This window comes from Podarcis filfolensis (genome assembly GCF_964270895.1).
Source record: "Podarcis filfolensis genome assembly, chromosome: 1".
Lineage (NCBI taxonomy): Eukaryota > Metazoa > Chordata > Lepidosauria > Squamata > Lacertidae > Podarcis > Podarcis filfolensis.
The window spans coordinates 107626530-107645185 of record NC_139604.1 but is presented as its reverse complement, the minus strand read 5'-3'; the positions used below and the strand labels follow the sequence as shown (position 1 = coordinate 107645185).

Sequence of the window (18656 nt, the reverse complement as noted above, 5' to 3'; positions counted from 1 at the left end):
TGGTTGAGTACTAGGTTTATAATGTGAATTTATTGTCCAGAATGGGCAAGTCTTGAACCCACACCATCCTAATGCAAATGACCCTCCCTTCACCTCAAGTTGTACTTTTCCTTTGTTCCTTACAAGGATCACAATTGCTGCCATGGGGGAGTGTGTCATGTTGTTTCCTTGAATACATTTAGTTCTTTCCCCCTTCTCCTTTGCTTGGAAACGGACAGGATTACTAATAGTCTCAGTATTATTCCTGCTGAGGCATCTTTTATATTTCAGTAGGACATGTAAATGCAACTCCTCCATAGCTTAGCCACTTTCAAAATGAAGAAATAAGTAATGTGTGTGGAGAGAGAGACTCTTCTGCATTCTTATAGGGAAAAAGAACATTTAGGGTGTGTGCTTTTCTTTTTTTAAAAAAGTGGTAATTTTGAAGATACAGTTGCCATAACAACTCCTCTAATTCTTTTGACACCTTTAATTGAGCATTGACCAAAAATACTAGTAACTGAGGTGGGGGGAATGAATGTTTCAGTTGCCTTTGCAACTATAGAGCAAGCATAAAATAAGTAGATCTGGCTTCTCCTTCATCTTATGTATTTATTGCATTTGTATCCATCCCTTCCTTCACGGAGTTCAGGAGAGCGTACATGTCTTCACAGCAGCCCTACAAGGGAGGTTAGGCTGTGAGAAAGCGACAGAACCAAGGATGAGAATCCAAGTATCCTTATTCGTAGTCTGACACTAGATTGATTACACCACAATGCACACACTAAGACCCAGTTCACATGGCTGGCTGTGAACAGAGGCTTCTGACTGGCTGCAGTGACGGCAGCTATGAGAACCAACAACTACAGGCATCCACAAAAGCCAACCATCCAGCCCTCTCAGTAACTGTGTCTCTGCCTCTTGCTTGCTCATTCACTCTGCAGTACCTAACTTCATATAATGGCAGAGATGAAGAAGAATTTACTGCAACTTCCTTCTTCCTCTGCGCTGTTAGAAGCAGCACTGTTTGTCGGTGAGTGAGTAAGCAGTAAAGAGGCATCATTACTGAGAAGATTGGATGGGGCTCTCCACAGTTGGTTGTCAGCTTCAGTTCTGATGAGTGCTGCTACAGTCACTTGGAGGCTTCTGATGATGTAATAGTCAGTTCACAGGCTGTCACAATCTGCCATTATTCTACTTCAGTGACAGTTCTATTTCAGGAAGGGCCATGGCTCAGTTGCAGAGTACATGAGTTGCATGCAGGAGATTTCAGGTTCAATCCTTGGCATTTTCAGGCAGGACTGGGAAAGACTTCTGCCAGTCAGTGTAGTCAACACAGAGCCAGATGGACCTATGGTAAGACTCAGTATATAAGGTCAATTCATATTTCTTCCAGCACCCCTTCTGACTTGTGGAGAGCATCCACGTCCATATTATAATCTGGAAAATGACGGGTCGGGAATTTAAAGCCATTGGGAATATTCTCCAGTTGCAAACAAGGAAAGAAAAAATACCTTGGTTTGCAGTTAATATTTCTGTGGCAATTTTACCATGAATAATAAGTTGAAGCCACATCTCCCAATCTCTAAAGGCAGCCATTTTGACCTGTTATATCTTTTTACAAATAACCTACACAGAAGTAATAAATAATACAGGGACACTGACATACTTGTAACACCCCTCATCTCACACCACAGATTAATCCCTGAGCACTTGTCTCAGTTTAACCCATACTACATATTGCAGAGAACACTTCTTCAGTGACTGTATATTACATCTAAGTGCTGTGCAATTGGCTGATGTGCCCTAACTTCTGAAGCAGTTTTCTTATTAAAAAAAGAGCTAAACATATATCATGTCACAATGGATCCATGTGTACTTATTAAAGAATATCAACCAAAACACATTTGGCAACAATTATAATTTGGATAGTAGGTTATTACTGGAGGGAATAGAACCAGTGTGTTGGAATTTAAAAGGGTCTCTGGTAACCAAAGGGATGCAGGTGGCGCTGTGGGTTAAACCACAGAGCCTAGGACTTGCTGATCAGAAGGTCAGTGGTTCGAATCCCTGCAACGGGGTAAGTTCCCGTTGCTTGGTCCCTGCTCCTGCCAACCTAGCAGTTCGAAAGCACGTCAAAGTGCAAGTAGATAAATAGGTACCGCTCCGGCGGGAAGGTAAACGGCATTTCCGTGCACTGCTCTGGTTCGCCAGAAGAGGCTTAGTCATGCTGGCCACATGACCTGAAAGCTGTACACCGGCTCCCTCGGCCAATAAAGCGAGATGAGCGCCGCAACCCCAGTCGGTCACAACTGGACCTAAGGGTCAGGGACCCCTTTACCTTTACCTTTTACTGGTAACCAAGAAAGCTGGAACATATCATACTGGAAAGGGGTTTCCTGAGATCAAGGAGCAGGCTTTTGTCTTCACTTGGATACAACTGGACGTTGTTTTAAATCAAAATGGCAGTCTCAACCATTCAAAACTGCACTGATTTAAACTACTGATTTAAATTTGTGGGCTTCTTAAAACTCCCTGGCAATGCTGGGAATGAGAGTGCTAGTCCTATATATGTTATGGGAGGCAGCTCCAAGTATATGAGGCGGCAAGGAAGAAAGAACAGAGAGTCATTTGAGGAAACAGAAGACTTGTGGGCGGCAAAAGCAATGGACCTGGACTTACGCAACATATTCCAAAGTGACCCAGGGAAGGAACACAGAAAAGAACCTCCTACAGCCCTCTAGCTCCAAGCTGGACATAGACATGTAAGTCTCAATAGCCAGCCCTGGAAAAGAAGCCCTCTTATTTACCATAGGAGTTAAATCATGCCATCCCTAGATTCCATTTTATTTAAGAAACGCTTCAAAAACCAATTTCCCCCCTCTAAATCCTATAAACATTGTCCTAGCTCTGCAAGCCGCCAAGCTTGATCTTATCATAGACGGTGAGCTTGTTTTCTTTAGTTTTTCCACACAGCAATTGAGCAGAGGCGGGTGGCCCATTCCTTGCCCCTTATCGTTTGTCATTTATACAGCTCTGCAGGGAACCGGGGCTCCTATCTCACGTAAGACTCCCTTATAGCTCCTTTCTGCCGCACAACTTCTTCTCCTTTTTTAAAAAAAAGGGGGGGAGAAAAGAATCTGGATCCGCGTTCAAATGACATTTATCAATAGGCATCTCCTGAGCTTCCACACAGCAACACAATGGAAGCTTAGCCCCCATTAATGGTCCAAGCTGTTGGGTTCAACATACAAAGAGGCAACCCAATCATTTTGTCCCCATCTGGAAAGATTTCCATTGTCTTTTTCTCCGAATTTAAAACTAACCAAAATGTGTGTGCCATTCCCAGACAGAGGGAAGTGGTACTCATTACCCTTAGGAAGAAAAAGCTTCAGCACTGATTTAAAAGAGGTGAGGGGGAGTACATGGAACCTACATTTCCTTCGCTGCCACTGCTTGTCATTATAATTTTTGTACTGAAGGGCTTTCTCTAACTTTATGACATCTCCACCAATATTGTGGCGCTTTTATAAAATCAGAGTTGGAAGTATACCATGGTCAGTGCTACATCTGAGAGTTCATTCCTGGCAGGTTGTTATCCAGCCTCTGCTTAAATTCCTCCAATGAATGAAAGCCCGTCTGCCTCCACCTTATCTAAACAGCTCATACTCTCAGGAAGTGTCTCATAATATTAAGCAAAACTCAGCTTCCCTGAATTTCAAGCCAGGGGTTATAACAAGGCTACTAAGGGATGTGTCTTGAGGAGTAGGCATGGACTAAGGAGAGTTCCCAGCACCAAATAGATAGGCCTGGAGGACCACACTTGGTTCCCAGGTCTGAGTTTCCCCACCCACTTTCTCCAAAGTAAGCACAGCTATGTGTGTCTGTGTGTTTGTCTCTACCTAAACTAAAACACAAAATACAAAAATGTCCCCAAAGGGAAGGTGACTCAACCCATTGATCACTTCAGTTGCCCTTCTCTGTATGTTTTCCAATGGATGGGCCGTGATTAGGATATAAATAAAGAGAACAGGAGAGAGATTAACCAAATTGAGGCTGAAATCATATGTATGCTTACTTTTTTAGAGTAATCCCCACAGAACAGAGTGAGAATTATTTCTGTGTAGTGATGTAGTGCACTGTGAATATTTAATCCAGAACCAGAAAGCTACTTAACACAAGATCTGCTTTAGCCAGTTAATGTTTTAGAAACAATGCTCAAAGAGACACCTTCAGTCTGGCTATGCTCTCCAACTCTTTTGATACACTACACTCCCTGCTCAACAAAAATTACCTTAATACAAACATGATGAGTGCCATTCTGAGACACTGGCACAGATTAACTTTTTTTGAATCCCAGGGTAATCTTAGCCTGGGAAATGATGTCCTATGGCAACGTGCCCTATAATTTCACTATGCATTATGTATTAAATGTATTTCCCTTTCTAACAGCACCTTTAATTCCATTAGAATTAACTTTGCTCTCCTGTTAAGGAGAAAAGGCTGAGTAAATGTAATCAGCCCTGTGAACTGTGATGACAGTTGCAAACCTGCTGTAGTCTGGAACTTGGTGTTGAGAATGCAGCTTGCTGCTGAATGAGACACAGTTGCAGGCAGCCTGAGGAAACACCTTCAATCTTGATGCTTGCCCCCCCCCAAAAAAACCAATCCAATAGCGAAAAAGTCATCCATTCCTGCTTTACTCAAATATATGATGTTGTTTGAAACTGCCCCCTTTTTCTTCTCAATGTATCTCCATTCCTGCTTTACTCAGACCTCTCCCTGTTCCACTCCTCAGCTGCCTCCTATGTGAGAGAGATATTTATATATTATTTCACTCCTGGCACCATGAGTTGTCTTCTACATGAAGTTTAAGATGCAATGTAGTAATTTGGAGCAGGTATTTTATAAACAAGCAAACACCTATATATGTACAGCATCCATCACTTAACCTGCTCTAAGTGAATAAAGTAACTGGCAGATTTGCTCTTAAGAGTCTATTTGTGTTAGAGATACAGTAGCATATATATGCACAGGTAGGAGGGCTGCAGAATAGGAGGGAAGGTGAAAGAAGGAATTTAGAATCCTAGAATCTTAGAGCTGGAAGGGAGCTCAAAGGTCATCGTTCTAGTGAAGCACGTGAACGTAAGCAGGTACTCGCTTGGTGTTAAATAAGGATCAGGCAGACTCAGCAATGGAGAATAAGAAGGTGAAGTTTATTGCCAGGCAATAAGGACCCAGTTTGGAATCTTTTCCAAAAGGAACTGGGACCCCGATTGACAGAAATCCAGAGGTCTTTATACCTGAGCAGATCACAGCAAATCATTGATCATGAGACAACCATGAGGCAGTCACGATATTGCCAGCGAAAATTAGCCAATTAGCAAGCTTCTAGCCATGCTACCAGCTCCTGGTCAAGCACTGGTCAAGCACGGAGTTCTAGTTCTGCTTTCCGATGCTTGCAGTGACGCTCTGTCTAACCTCTCCCCTAGTTATGACAGGACAGGGAGCCTGGAGATTTTGTGGTTTTGCTCTTCCTGTTCTGTGGATTAATTTAGCCTGTATCTGAGGGGATTTTGTACCAGAATCTCTGATTCACGTCTTCCCCTTGTCCAGGGTACACGGATGTTTGTAGGGGAAAGGTCGGCTCCTAATTTTGCTGTTTCAAGCAGTATGCAATTAGCTAAGGCACAGCTTCCCTTTGATTCAAAATGGATTATAAAATACTGTAAGCCCTGATTATGTGTGAGCATATATGAATATATTGATTACTGATAACTGATTATATGGATAGCATAGGGGTAGCCCTTCTTCCTTGCCTCACTAGAGCAGTGGTGGCCAAACTCAGCCCTCCAGATGTTTGGGGACTACAACTCCCATCATCCCTAGCTAACAGAACCAGTGGTCAGGGATGATGGGAATTGTAGTCCCAAAACATCTGGGGGGCCGAGTTTGGCCACCACTGTTCTAGAGCAACCCCCTGCAATGTAGGAAAGTCAGCTAAAGCGTCTATGACACATGGCCATCCAACCTCTGCTTAAAAATCTCTAAGAAAGGTGAGTCCACAACCTTCCAAGGAGACCGTTCCACTGCATGCTTTTTTATAGCTAGAATACAAAGCTGAAAATGAATGAACTGCAGCTAAAATATTATGTTCTTTTTTCACATAGTTTAGCCCTTCCCCTGCCCAAATATTCTAAAGAGGGTCTCTTCTCCAGTCTTCAGAGAGTAGCTGGAAGTGGGGAAGCAGAAAAGGTCCTCCTTTCCTTCCACTCTGCAGTTTAAATCTGAAATCTTAGGCCCAGTGCTCAGAAACTGCTCACACTAATGAAATTCCCTGTCGCAAAATCCGCCTGGAATGATGGGAGTTTCAAACAGGGCCAGGAAACTTTGGGAATTGCACCACCCCCAACTCCAATTCCCTCCTTACATGCAAGGACATTAATAACTTTCATTCACTAAAATAGTCAAGCTTGATGCACTCAGCAAAATGCCTCCTCTCTTTTAAAGAAGTGTTTTGTAATTAGTAGGAACCATACAAACACAGAAGAAAGGGCATTCTTCAGCAAACACAGTTGATCAGCCAGAAAAATCACATCAACAAGGACATTTCCATCCAGGCAGAATTCATTAACAAGGCTCTGTGTGATGTGTCGCAAAGAAGAAATCTGTCCCTTCCTGTAAGCCTCTTTTCCCTCCCAAGAAAAAGCGGGGCGGGGGGGACAGAAATTTTTGCTGGCAGAATGTGATCTGAGCATTCTCAAATCTTTGAGCCTCCAACATTAACCCATCTCCCCAGAGGCGTTTCTCCTGCAAAAGCCACACGGCAGGAACCTCAGACAATAAAAGCAGGTGGCAGAACAACATAACCAGTGAACCCCCTATGGTCAAAGTCAGTTGCTTCCAATTAAGCGTTAACATGAACTCCCTCTTAAAGGAAAGAGTCAAACCTGTATCTAATCAAACACTCTCTGCTAACCTCTTTTCCCCCTGACAACAGTTGGTCAAGAGGAAAATGAGGCAGGTCCAGAGGTGGGCTCCTCTCAAGTTCTTCTGCTCTGTTAAGCAGGCCCACTCAGTCATGAGTGTGCATAATCAAGCAGCAAGAAACAGGCCGCGAGTCTCTTGCTCCCGTATATTGACGGAGTGGCAAAGGCCAGCAACACATTTGATGAGCTTTCACTCTCTGTAAACAGTGAATTTGATCTTCCCAAAAGGGTCACTAGGGATCTGCTTATGTACACATCCAACAAATGCAGTTTATTCCCCACAAGTATTGCTCAAGGCAAAGCAGATGGTTTGAGGGAAATATTATCAGATTCCACCACAGGTGGAAGATGCCTTATTGACTGATTAACCATTGAACTTATTTTCTACCCTTCCTCCAAGGAACTTAGGGCAGCATACATGGTCACACACATACATATACATACACACACAAACACACACACACACACACGCATATACCTATTTTATTCTCAAAAGAGTCCTCTTAAGCAGCATGATTATTATTACATTTATACCCTCCTTTTCCTAAAAAAAAAGAAGCTCAAGATGGCACAGTTGTTCTCCCCCTCTCCATTACTGTGAGGGAAGTTAGGCTGAGAAATAGTGACTTGTTCATGGTCTCCCAACAAGCGCCATGGCTGAGCGGGGATTTGAACCCTGGTCTCTCAGGACCTAGTCCAACATTCTAACCACTACACCACATGGACCATCCCCAGGTTAGACAGAGGGTGAGAATGACTGTCCCAGTGGGGATTTGAAGGTGGGTTTCCAAAGTCCTAGACTGATACTTTCACCATTCCACCAAAGTGGCACCTATTCCAAATTTGATTACTAATCCAACTAGCAAAGTACCCTTTATAAACTGGTTGAGTCGCTTTGTTCCTCTTAATTTTACTGCATTGTTGGTTATGTTTTATACTGTATTTGTAGATTTAAAACCTTTCATATACTACCCTGAAATCCATTTTTGGATGATTGGCAGATTTAAGGGAGGGCGAAGGGCAGTTTGTTTTGTTCTTGTTTTCATTATGTATTTTTGTTTTTATATTGTATTTTTAATGCTGTGAACCGCATGGAGAACTATGGCTGAAGGGTAGTATACACATTTAATTAATAAATTAATATGTTTACTCTGAGGCCCCATTTGCACTATACATTTTTAAAGCAGCATCATGCCGCTTAATACAGTCATGACTCCCCCCCAACCAAGACTCTTGTGAACTGCAGTTTGTTAAGGGTGCTAAGAATTATTAGATGACCCCCTATTCCCTTCCCAAAACTACATTTCCCAGAGTGCTTTAACAATCAACCCTTCTTCCCATTTACTTCTATTGCTACTCAAGAATCTTTAACAGAGACTTGGAGGAATCTTGAAACTTTTAGTATTCCCATATATTGGCCAGGTTCCATAGACAGAAACCCCAGTGAACAAAGTGAACCATAAGCACCATGCATCAGGACAATATATTAACATATTTATTGGCCTCTCCATCCAACCGAGTCTCTTCCATAAAAGATATGCCACCCCTGACACCAATTTCCACTTTTTCTTTTTGCTGAGCGTGTGAAAATGTCTCTGGTTATCAAACCGGTGCCTAACGGAAGCCAGCAATATTTAATGATGTGGACTCCATCTGAAAGCTCTGCTCAGGCCCTACTGCCAAACTGCCCATGCCAAGACCATTTTGCCCTCAGAAAGGCCCTGCTGTGGCTGATGCATCTCAATGAGGTCCTGGGCGACAGCCTGCAGAGGTTTCCCTGGTAACAGTGTTCCAGCAGAGCAGGATATTGATTACCCCACGGAATGAGTTGCCACCTGGAAAAAGATTTAGGGAACATGAACGCAGACCAGGTGCATGAAACCAAGGAAGAAGTTAAGAGGAGAAAGTTGGGAATTCATATCTGAGCCAGTGAGCAAGGAAGAAAAGAGGAAATATGCTATTAGAATTACTTGCTGTGCAGAACAGGGACCTAAAACCCATAAGTCCTCCATCAGACTTCCAATGAAGTCAAAGCAATGGAGGGTGCTTGGTATTGATATTTGGAAGAGGTAAGTCAGCCTCCTCTTTTTTTAGATAGCTCTATAACAAAGTTGTTGTTGTTGTTGTTGTTTAGTCGTTTAGTCGTGTCCGACTCTTCGTGACCCCATGGACCAGAGCACGCCAGGCACTTCTGTCTTCCACTGCCTCCCGCAGTTTAGTCAGACTCATGTTTGTAGCTTCGAAGACACTATCCAACCATCTCGTCCTCTGTCGTCCCCTTCTCCTTGTGCCCTCCATCTTTCCCAACATCAGGGTCTTTTCCAGGGAGTCTTCTCTTCTCATGAGGTGGCCAAAGTATTGGAGCCTCAGCTTCACGATCTGTCCTTCCAGTGAGCACTCAGGGCTGATTTCCTTAAGAATGGATAGGTTTGATCTTCTTGCAGTCCATGGGACTCTCAAGAGTCTCCTCCAGCACCATAATTCAAAAGCATCAATTCTTCGACGATCAGCCTTCTTTATGGTCCAGCTCTCACTTCCATACATCACTACTGGGAAAACCATAGCTTTTACTATACAGACCTTTGTTGGCAAGGTGATGTCTCTACTTTTTAAGATGCTGTCTAGGTTGGTCATTGCTTTCCTCCCAAGAAGCAGGCGTCTCTTAATTTCGTGGCTGCTGTCACCATCTGCAGTGATCATGGAACCCAAGAAAGTAAAATCTCTCACTGCCTCCATTTCTTCTCCTTCTATTTGCCAGGAGGTGATGGGACCAGTGGCCATGATCTTCGTTTTTTTTGATGTTGAGCTTCAGACCATATTTTGCGCTCTCCTCTTTTACCCTCAATAAAAGGTTCTTTAATTCCTCCTCACTTTCTGCCATCAAGGTTGTGTCATCTGCATATCTGAGGTTGTTGATATTTCTTCCAGCAATCTTAATTCCGGCTAGGGATTCATCCAGCCCAGCCTTTCGCATGATGAATTCTGCATATAAGTTAAATAACCAGGGAGACAATATACAGCCTTGTCGTACTCCTTTCCCAATTTTGAACCAATCAGTTGTTCCATATCCAGTTCTAACTGTAGCTTCTTGTCCCACATAGAGATTTCTCAGGAGACAGATGAGGTGATCAGGCACTCCCATTTCTTTAAGAACTTGCCATAGTTTGCTGTGGTCAACACAGTCAAAGGCTTTTGCATAGTCAATGAAGCAGAAGTAGATGTCTTTCTGGAACTCTCTGGCTTTCTCCATAATCCAGCGCATGTTTGCAATTTGGTCTCTGGTTCCTCTGCCTCTTCTAAATCCAGCTTGCACTTCTGGGAGTTCTCGGTCCACATACTGCTTGAGCCTTCCTTGTAGAATTTTAAGCATAACCTTGCTAGCGTGTGAAATGAGTGCAATTGTGCGGTAGTTGGAGCATTCTTTAGCACTGCCCTTCTTTGGGATTGGGATGTAGACTGATCTTCTCCAATCCTCTGGCCACTGCTGAGTTTTCCAAACTTGCTGGCATATTGAGTGTAGCACCTTAACAGCATCATCTTTTAAAATATAACAAAGTACACTTTCCAATTACATAGATGAGAAACCTACATTATGAGATAGCAATGTGTAGCACAATGCTAACCATGCCTACTCAGAAGTAAGTCAATGGGGCTTGTTCCCACGTAATTAGGGTTAGGAGTCCAGCCTATATACACATTCTGTTCGGAGACACAAACAGTGTCTCTGAAAAATTTTACACATCACTTGGGAAGACAGACGAACTAATACCAGTGTACTGGAACAAGCAAAGATCACCATTGTTGAAGCAGTCGAAATCAATTGAAAATTTGTCCAGTAGCACCTTAGAGACCAAGTTTGTTCTAGGTATAAGCTTTCCTGTGCATGCACACTTCATGTTGTGTGAAGGCCTGATTATCATTTTCCAAAGCAACTACTCTATTCCGAACTTAAAAATGGAAAGTGTAATGCTGGTGGTCAACAAAAGATGTTTAAAGACTGTCTCAAGGAAAATTTTTAAAATGTAGTATAAACACCAACAATTGGGAAACACTTGCCTGCAAGTGCTCCAATTGGAGAACAGCCTTTACTAAAGGTGTCATGGGCTTTGAAGACACTCGAACTTAGGATGCAAGGGAGAAACATGCTAAGAGGAAGGGACACCGTGATCAACTCCTGCCCGGAAACCAATGTCCCCACTGTGGAAGGACGTGTGGATCCAGAACTGGCCTCCACAATCACTTACGGACTCAAAACCGTATTTATGGAAGACAATTTTACTCGGCTATGAGTGATCGCCAAAGAAGAATAAGAAAGAAAAAAAGATATACATACACACACAAATACACACACACAGGGATCCTGGCTGATGAGTGCATCTGTTTAATCCACATGTTTCCAACAGCTGTTTGTCATATCCACACTGGAAATTTTAAAATGTATAAAAACTTTAGGAATGGACCTAAAGTGTAATGTGTGAGCCAAAGTCATTAAGGTCTGAGTTGCAAAGGATAAGCCGTCAGAATTCAGACCACCATACTACCTGAGGTTTGTGTCTCGGGCGCTGGGTTTAAGTTATCATAACAAGGAATATGGATACATGTGCAATATCTGCACTGATGTCATTGACATAATCTTCATTTCATTGGCTGCTTCTTCTGCCCTACGATTTGGTTTCTGAAATGAAAGTGACCTACTTGTTTTGCCTGGTCTCCAGTGTTCTTGTTAACTTTAAAAGGTGCCACCTTTGACAATGGCTCCAATTCTCATCCAGATTGCTTGGCAAGAGGAGTCCCGCCATGGTTAATCTGTTCAGTGATACTAGACCTGGCACCATGTCTAACAGAGTTGTTTCTGGGCTTGTCTATGCACAGCCTGGACCTGAGAATTCCTCTGCCTCACTGAACTGCCAGATCAGAGTTTCTGCTGTGGCTTGATATCTAACTTTACAGACTGCTTTAAAAAAAACCGAACAACAACAACAACCAACACCTGAGCCACTAGGCTCATTTCAGCTTCTCGGCTCATGACTACAGGATTCCAAGACTATCAAAATCATGTTCTCCTTCCTGCTCACACTTCTGGATACAATTATTATGGCAGTGATTTTCAAATCTCCTTTTTACTAGAGGGGCATTGTCTCATTGTAAATAAAGTAGAGGTTTTGTTGCTTGCCACTTTCACCCTGACCATATTTGACAGCATGTGATCAGATAGGTTATTTTGAACATTTTCTCCCATCAACATAATGATCCTTTTGTTCTTCAAAATCTTGAGAACAAAGCTCAATTCCTCCATTTCCTGGTTGTTAAGAGACAAGCGTGATCCATGGCTGGACCTGGAAGCATCCAAACGCCTAAGTCTGCAATGCCATATTGAATGATGTTGTTTCTTTCAAAATATGTTCTAAAGAGCAGAGGCACTGTAAGCCAAGTTGTCTTATTAAAGGATAATTGATATGATACCCCAGTTTTCAAACTATACCCCAGAGTCCTGGGTTCTTTGGGAGCTTATCAATGCTTCCTTAATGAGAAAAAACATGCTCACTGCCAATAATCATCTTTCTCTACAGCACACAAAGTTCAGAGTGCTGGTACTGATATCCATAGCTTTATACAGTGTGGGGGCAGTACACCTAAAACAGTGGTCTTCAAGCAGTCCGCCGTGGCACCATGGGGTGCCTTGAATGATAGTCAGGGGTGCAGCAGGCAACACTGGCCTCTGTCCCTCTTTCCTTCCCTCCCTCTTCTGATGCCCACCTCTGCCTCCCAAAGGTTTGCACAGCTGTTTGTTGCAGCAGCCCTGGCTAAAAGCTCTGAAGGTGAATGGTGCTGGCCAGGGAGTGCTGGTTGCCCGGAGCTGAGGTGGTCTTGGAGTAAGCAAGCATGTCCGCAAGAGAACCCAGTCAGCCAGTCAGCCAGCCCTTGCTGTTGGGAATGGGCAGACAAGTTGGAGGTTGGGCAGGCAGGCAGGCACTGCGCTGGCCTTTCTTGTGCAAGGCCTGCCTTGGAGCTGATGGTGCAGTGCTGAAGGGGAGCCTTTCTGCTTTGCAGGCCCAGCAATGCCCGCTGTTACCATTGCCGCCTCCCAAGGTGAGCTGGCCTCACTTTCACCTTTGGTCAGTCTCCATTGGGCCACTAAGGCTGGGGGCATCTTCTTCCCAGCCCCTGTGGGCCAGTGAGACAAGGCACCTCTCTTTGGGGTGGGGTGGGGGGCACCCCAGAGACCAGGGGTGGCAGCAGTGGCTGCCTGGATGACTCCCAAGGAGTGCCACAGAAAGAATGTAGTTGGCCAGGGGAGCCGTGGACTCAAAAAGGTTGAAAACCTCTAACCTAAAAGATTGTCTCACCTCTTATATACCCAGTCAATCACTGCACTCTGCTGGAGAGGGAATTCTGAAGATACCATATCATATCCTCTCTGTTTTTTCAGTACTTGTTGAAGACTCTTCCCTTTCAACAAGCCTGCAAGGTGGAGATTTTTACTCCTATCAGTATTTGCATTAGACTTGAAATTTTATTATTATTATTGTTGTTGTTGTTGTTGTTATATATATATTCATAAATATTTTAATATAGTAACCATTTTTAACTGTTTTTACATAAGCAATTGTTTATCTATGTGTTTACTGAATTGTGGAATCACTTCAAAATGCCTCATGAGAAGCAGTTCATGAATGCAGTAATAATACTGTTGATAATAACAGAAGCATCTTGGATGTGTTCAAAAGCACTCTTGATTCTCAATGAGGAATGGTGACCTCCAATACTGCCCTGTGTGAATTGAAAGTGCACCCAAGGACATGGCTCAGGATTCTCTCCACCGAACAATGCTCCTTGGAGACAGACAGAAGTCCTTTCACTGTGATATAGCACTGTGGGTTCACTCTCAGCCATGTTGTACACTAAAATACCATTGTATGCTGGCTTTCAAATCCTGCAAAATGCTGATGAAGATAACTGGAAAAACCAAACATGATTTGATGTCAAAAGCAGATCTCCAACGCTTGGAAAATATTCAAGACAACAAAACGCTATCTGGGGAAATACACAAAAGGGGAATTTAAGGGGAATTTCTGGGAACAAATTTGCTTCAGTTCTACTAGAGCCCCTGGCCCAACATCTACCCCCAATTACTCAATTAGCAAAGTGTTTTCAACAAGAACACATTATCCTGGTTGACAAACTCTCATCATTCATATAAGGCAGACTTGGTTGTTCAAATCAATATTTGTTAGCAGTCAGAATAAGTTCATTTCATGCATGTTCTAATTAGACAATAGATATTATTACGAAACACCTGCAATGTTTGTAATCATTTTAAAATAAATGAGAATCAATATTAGCTTCCAGAGGCACCATATGGTAAACTCATTCCTGGCATGTGGTCCCTGATTGGCTCTTAATGCATCAATAGTGATCATTAGCATTTTTAAAAACTGAATTAACTTGCACTTGGATGCTGGCTGGTGACAACATTTTATGGTCTACCCATGGATAAAATGGCCAAATTCACTGTCTTAATTAGGCCATATGACCAATGAAACAACGTATTACACTTTTGTATCACTATTTGTGCAAAGACTTCGAAGTACTTTCTCAGTATTTTAAAGATATTCTCACAACCAGTCATTCAGTGTAAGAAATCCATCACCAACAAGAGAATTCACACACACACACTGACAGAATGTCCATCCAGAAAACTTCAAAGTGATAAAATTGAGGCCAGTTTATGTAAACTGTAGAAACTTCCCTGTACATTGAAAGGTGGGACATAAGCGACAAGACAAAAGAAATTGTGCTTTTTGAGAGCTTGGAAACTTCCATTTAAAAGGGAACTAGTTCTAGTTCAATACGTCCAAAAGTATTTCAAAATCACATTCCACCCCCTTTACAAAATGAACTCGTTCACTTCACAGTCAGTTCAAATTTCCTTAATCGTTAAATTTCCTGGAAGACAAGTGTATTGCAATGGCAGGGGCCATGGAAATCATTATCGTGGCTGGTAATTTGTGTTTAGTTGCTAAACAGCCATGTTGTTTTCTGTCAGAATCATAGAACTGAAGAAACATAAGAGTTGGAAGTTTAATGTTTGATGTATTACAGTATTTTAATATTTTTTTGGAAGCTGCCCAGAGTGGCTGGGGAAGCCCAGCCAGATGGGTGGGGTATAAATAATAAATTATTATTATAAATTATTATTATTATTGGAAGGGACCCCAAGGGTGAGATCTGGTTAGAAAGCTTGGAAAGAACAGGCATATTCCCAGCCTTTCCTCCGCATCTCACCTCTTGCCCTTCCCCAAAGGATCTCAGGAGAAGTACCTGTACCCAATGAGCTTTGGAGCTGAGCAGCGAATTGCATTGGAGATTCCCCAGTCCTACACCACACAGGAACTCATGTGAAAACACATTTAAAGTAGAATTTTGTCTTGCAAGGGAAAAGTGGCTTTACTTGGCACACACCTAGGTAGAAGGCAGGCCCTCTCACCCAGTGAATGAAGTGGGCTGAGAAGGTGGCACATCAATATATATAGGTGCTGAGGGTCAGCAAAATTAACAGAGTCTGTAAGAACTAAATAAGATCACCCAGCACTTTCAAGGAAACAGGAGCAATTCACTGTGACAACTCCGCCACTCCACATAACCCAACTGTCTTCCCGCATTCCCCTAGCAGGTTCAGTGTAGCATGGAGTAGTATTTATATTAGCTCTTTATTGCCGACAGTTGTGTAACAACAGCTGCTTCACTTTCCTAAAGAAGTTGCTGCAGTTCACTAATTTGTGAAATGCGTTAAGCACTTTGTAAAACACTTGAAGGCCTCTGTTGAATTAAGGGAAAATCCTAATACAGTGGTGTTTCAGTCTGGCACGTAAGTAAATTCAAAGTGTTTCAAAGACACCATCTTGCTTGATCCCTCAGTTTGGGAAAATATATGGACGGTTGCTTTGAACTGTGCTGATAAAATACTGCCTGCTAGTGAGGTTATGATCAGGAATTCTCAGGGCATCAGCATTTGTCACTGTGATCGTAATTCACATCAACTCATAAACTCCCACCCACCCCCAAGCAAAAAATAAAATAAAATAATGCCGTGAACATAACATCAGGGGGTTAATAAAACAGCTCTCCGGTCTTTTTCCTCCTTCAGCCGATAACTTATTCAAATTGTAATTGCCTATAATGGGCACCCTGTATCACATTACTACTTATGCTACATGCAGTCTCCCAGGTCATCAATCAACTCAGCTGCCAGAAAAGACCTTGGTTCTTGTCCTACCAGTGCAACCAGTGCATTGTGAATGCTTGAGGTTTCATGACTAAACTGTTTTGTTTTGTTTACAAAATAAAAAAAAGGCTACTGCCTCCAGTTGCTTCCAACTGGCTTTGTTTTAGAAACCACTTGAGATTTCTCCTGTCCCACATCCCCAAACAACTAACCCCAAACAGTGGATCAATTTCTTAGCATGTCATTCCAAGCAACCAATAAGCAAGCTGCAAAATGAATCTATTTCTTCGGCAACAGAACTCCTGCATGCATTCCACAGGCAACGGCAGGACTGTCTGGTTGCTCTAATCTTAGGTGATTAAATACCTTGCTTTCTTAACCAATTAATCAATTAGTTCACCAATTAAAATAAATATGACAGAATTTCAATACAGGGTGGCTTTTTTTTGAAGAATATTTAATGAAGGCAATAGTTCCCTTTGTCTGAACGCTAACACCACTTTTTAATATTGAACACAATGGCTGCAATCCAGAAACAGTGAAGCATACATGGGATTCATTGAAACTGGGCAAGCTTTGGAGTAGTTCCTTGTGCTGTTACATTCCTCTCATTCAAAGAGCACTTGGGCATGTTGGACTTTGTCCCGATTCCATGCTTTCCCCACCCCACTCCATCAAGAAGCATGCATGGCTTGGATTCAGTAATGTCATAGGCACTGGTAACATTATTGTAAACAATCGATGGCATTGTGCAAGAAACAGCTTGGAGCAAAACGAATACAAATTAACATGGTAAACAAATCATTAAGTCAAATCATGCTTTCATCCTTGGGAAGCCTAAATGCCAATCTACAATAGTGTTAAGTGTGGATTCACAGAAATATTTTAAACATGGTAAGGTCTGTGGCAGTGTTGGCCAAACTTGGGTCTCCAGCTGTTTTTGGACTACAACTCCCATCATCCCTAGCTAACAGGACCAGGGGTCAGGGATGATGTAATTGCAGTCCCAAAACAACTGGAGACCCAAGTCTGGCCAACGATGGTCTGTGGGGTTTTCTATGTGTGGCATCCCCTTACTATGCAAACAAGGTCATCTGTGAAGCAGTTATATTTACGTCTACTGTCTATACCAGTCTGTCTCAACCTTGGATCCCCAGAAGTAGTTGGACTACAACTCCCATTATTCCTAGTGAGAAGGGCCAGCAGTCAGGGATAATGGGAGTTGTAGTCCAACAACTTATAGGCACCCAAGGTTGAGAAAGGCTGGTATATATAATTAGGTATACACACACACACACACACACACACACACACACACAAACAAAAAACCTTAAGTAAAGATCATGTGGGTTAAGTTATGTTGATGTTTCTCCATTCATCACAGTCTCAAGACTGTTGAAACAGAATTCTTAGCATTCTCACTAAACTAGCATTCTAGGGATTCTTTGGTGGAATCCAGGACAGCTGAACTAGTATAAAACAGATATAATACAGTAATGTCGTGCAAATATGTCCATTGCCTACACCCCAAAATCAGTCTTCTTTCCTATGTGCTATATAATTCCTCACCATTCCTCTTTCCTCATCAGGGAGGATGGACTAAGCCAGACTACTTGATCTCTGGCAAGAAAGGCACTGAACACCCACTACGTTTATGGAATTGAGTGGAGTCGTGGGGATTCAGCATCTCTCAGGAAGAAACCACCAAGGATGCAGCTGTTGCTGGCTATCGGAAATGGAAGGGGCTGGAATTAGATCTCCTTTGCCTCCTGTCACTTAAGACAAATGATTTATCTTGTTAGTAAACATAAAGTGTTGTGGATTTTGCAGGCTGCTTCTTTTGAACGGGAGACTTAACATTCCCAGGCAGGACTTCTTCAAAATGAGATTGCTTTTCTTCTGCGATTTACATTACCAGAGAGTCTGTTATTAGATGGATATTTTATCTCTGACACTATGAGAAATATTGCTGCCATAAACCCCACTGCCCTTAGTAAAAGCTGAACTACTTGGTGAAAGCTAATAAAGTGGGGAACAATGAAGGCAATTGCCAATGAATACTTAAGCACCAAACAAGGGAGCTGCCCCACCCCCCAAGCTAGCCTTTCTTTGATTTCAAGAGCAGCAACAGAGGTAATTGCAGAGCAAGGGTCCTTTCCAATCTATACTGACTGCAGGGTCCATGCCACAATCACAGGGAAATTGACTACATGCCATCTTTAGCTTTTATTCTTTGTCCCCCATATAAATTCACCACTGTGATGAATTCACTTTTTAAACAAACCCAACTAGTGCTTGGCAAAATGGGATGCTTCAGACTTCCAGTATGTGATGCCACAGTTGTTAAGATCCACCATACCTCATCATGTGCAGCTTCCCAAATCATGTAGGATTTCAATGCCAGCCATAGAACAATCAGAAGTCCAGGCATGTCACATAAATTCAAGATCCACATAGGCAAG

At 42.6% G+C, this 18656-nt stretch overlaps 1 protein-coding gene and 1 long non-coding RNA gene across 28 annotated transcripts in view; one reads left to right on the top strand and one right to left on the bottom strand.

Moving 5' to 3' along the window:
* Positions 1-18656, bottom strand: part of NRXN3 (neurexin 3) — a 1197396-nt gene that overhangs the window by 1027389 nt on the left and 151351 nt on the right. The window lies entirely within an intron of this gene.
* On the top strand, positions 1199-18144 carry LOC310766576. Of its 2 annotated transcripts, XR_014550268.1 has the most exons (3): positions 1205-1335; positions 6507-6659; positions 17784-18144. It is a non-coding gene; the product is annotated as an uncharacterized lncRNA (long non-coding RNA). The 2 variants fall into 2 exon arrangements; XR_014550267.1 differs by lacking the exon at positions 6507-6659 and having other exon boundaries at positions 1199-1335.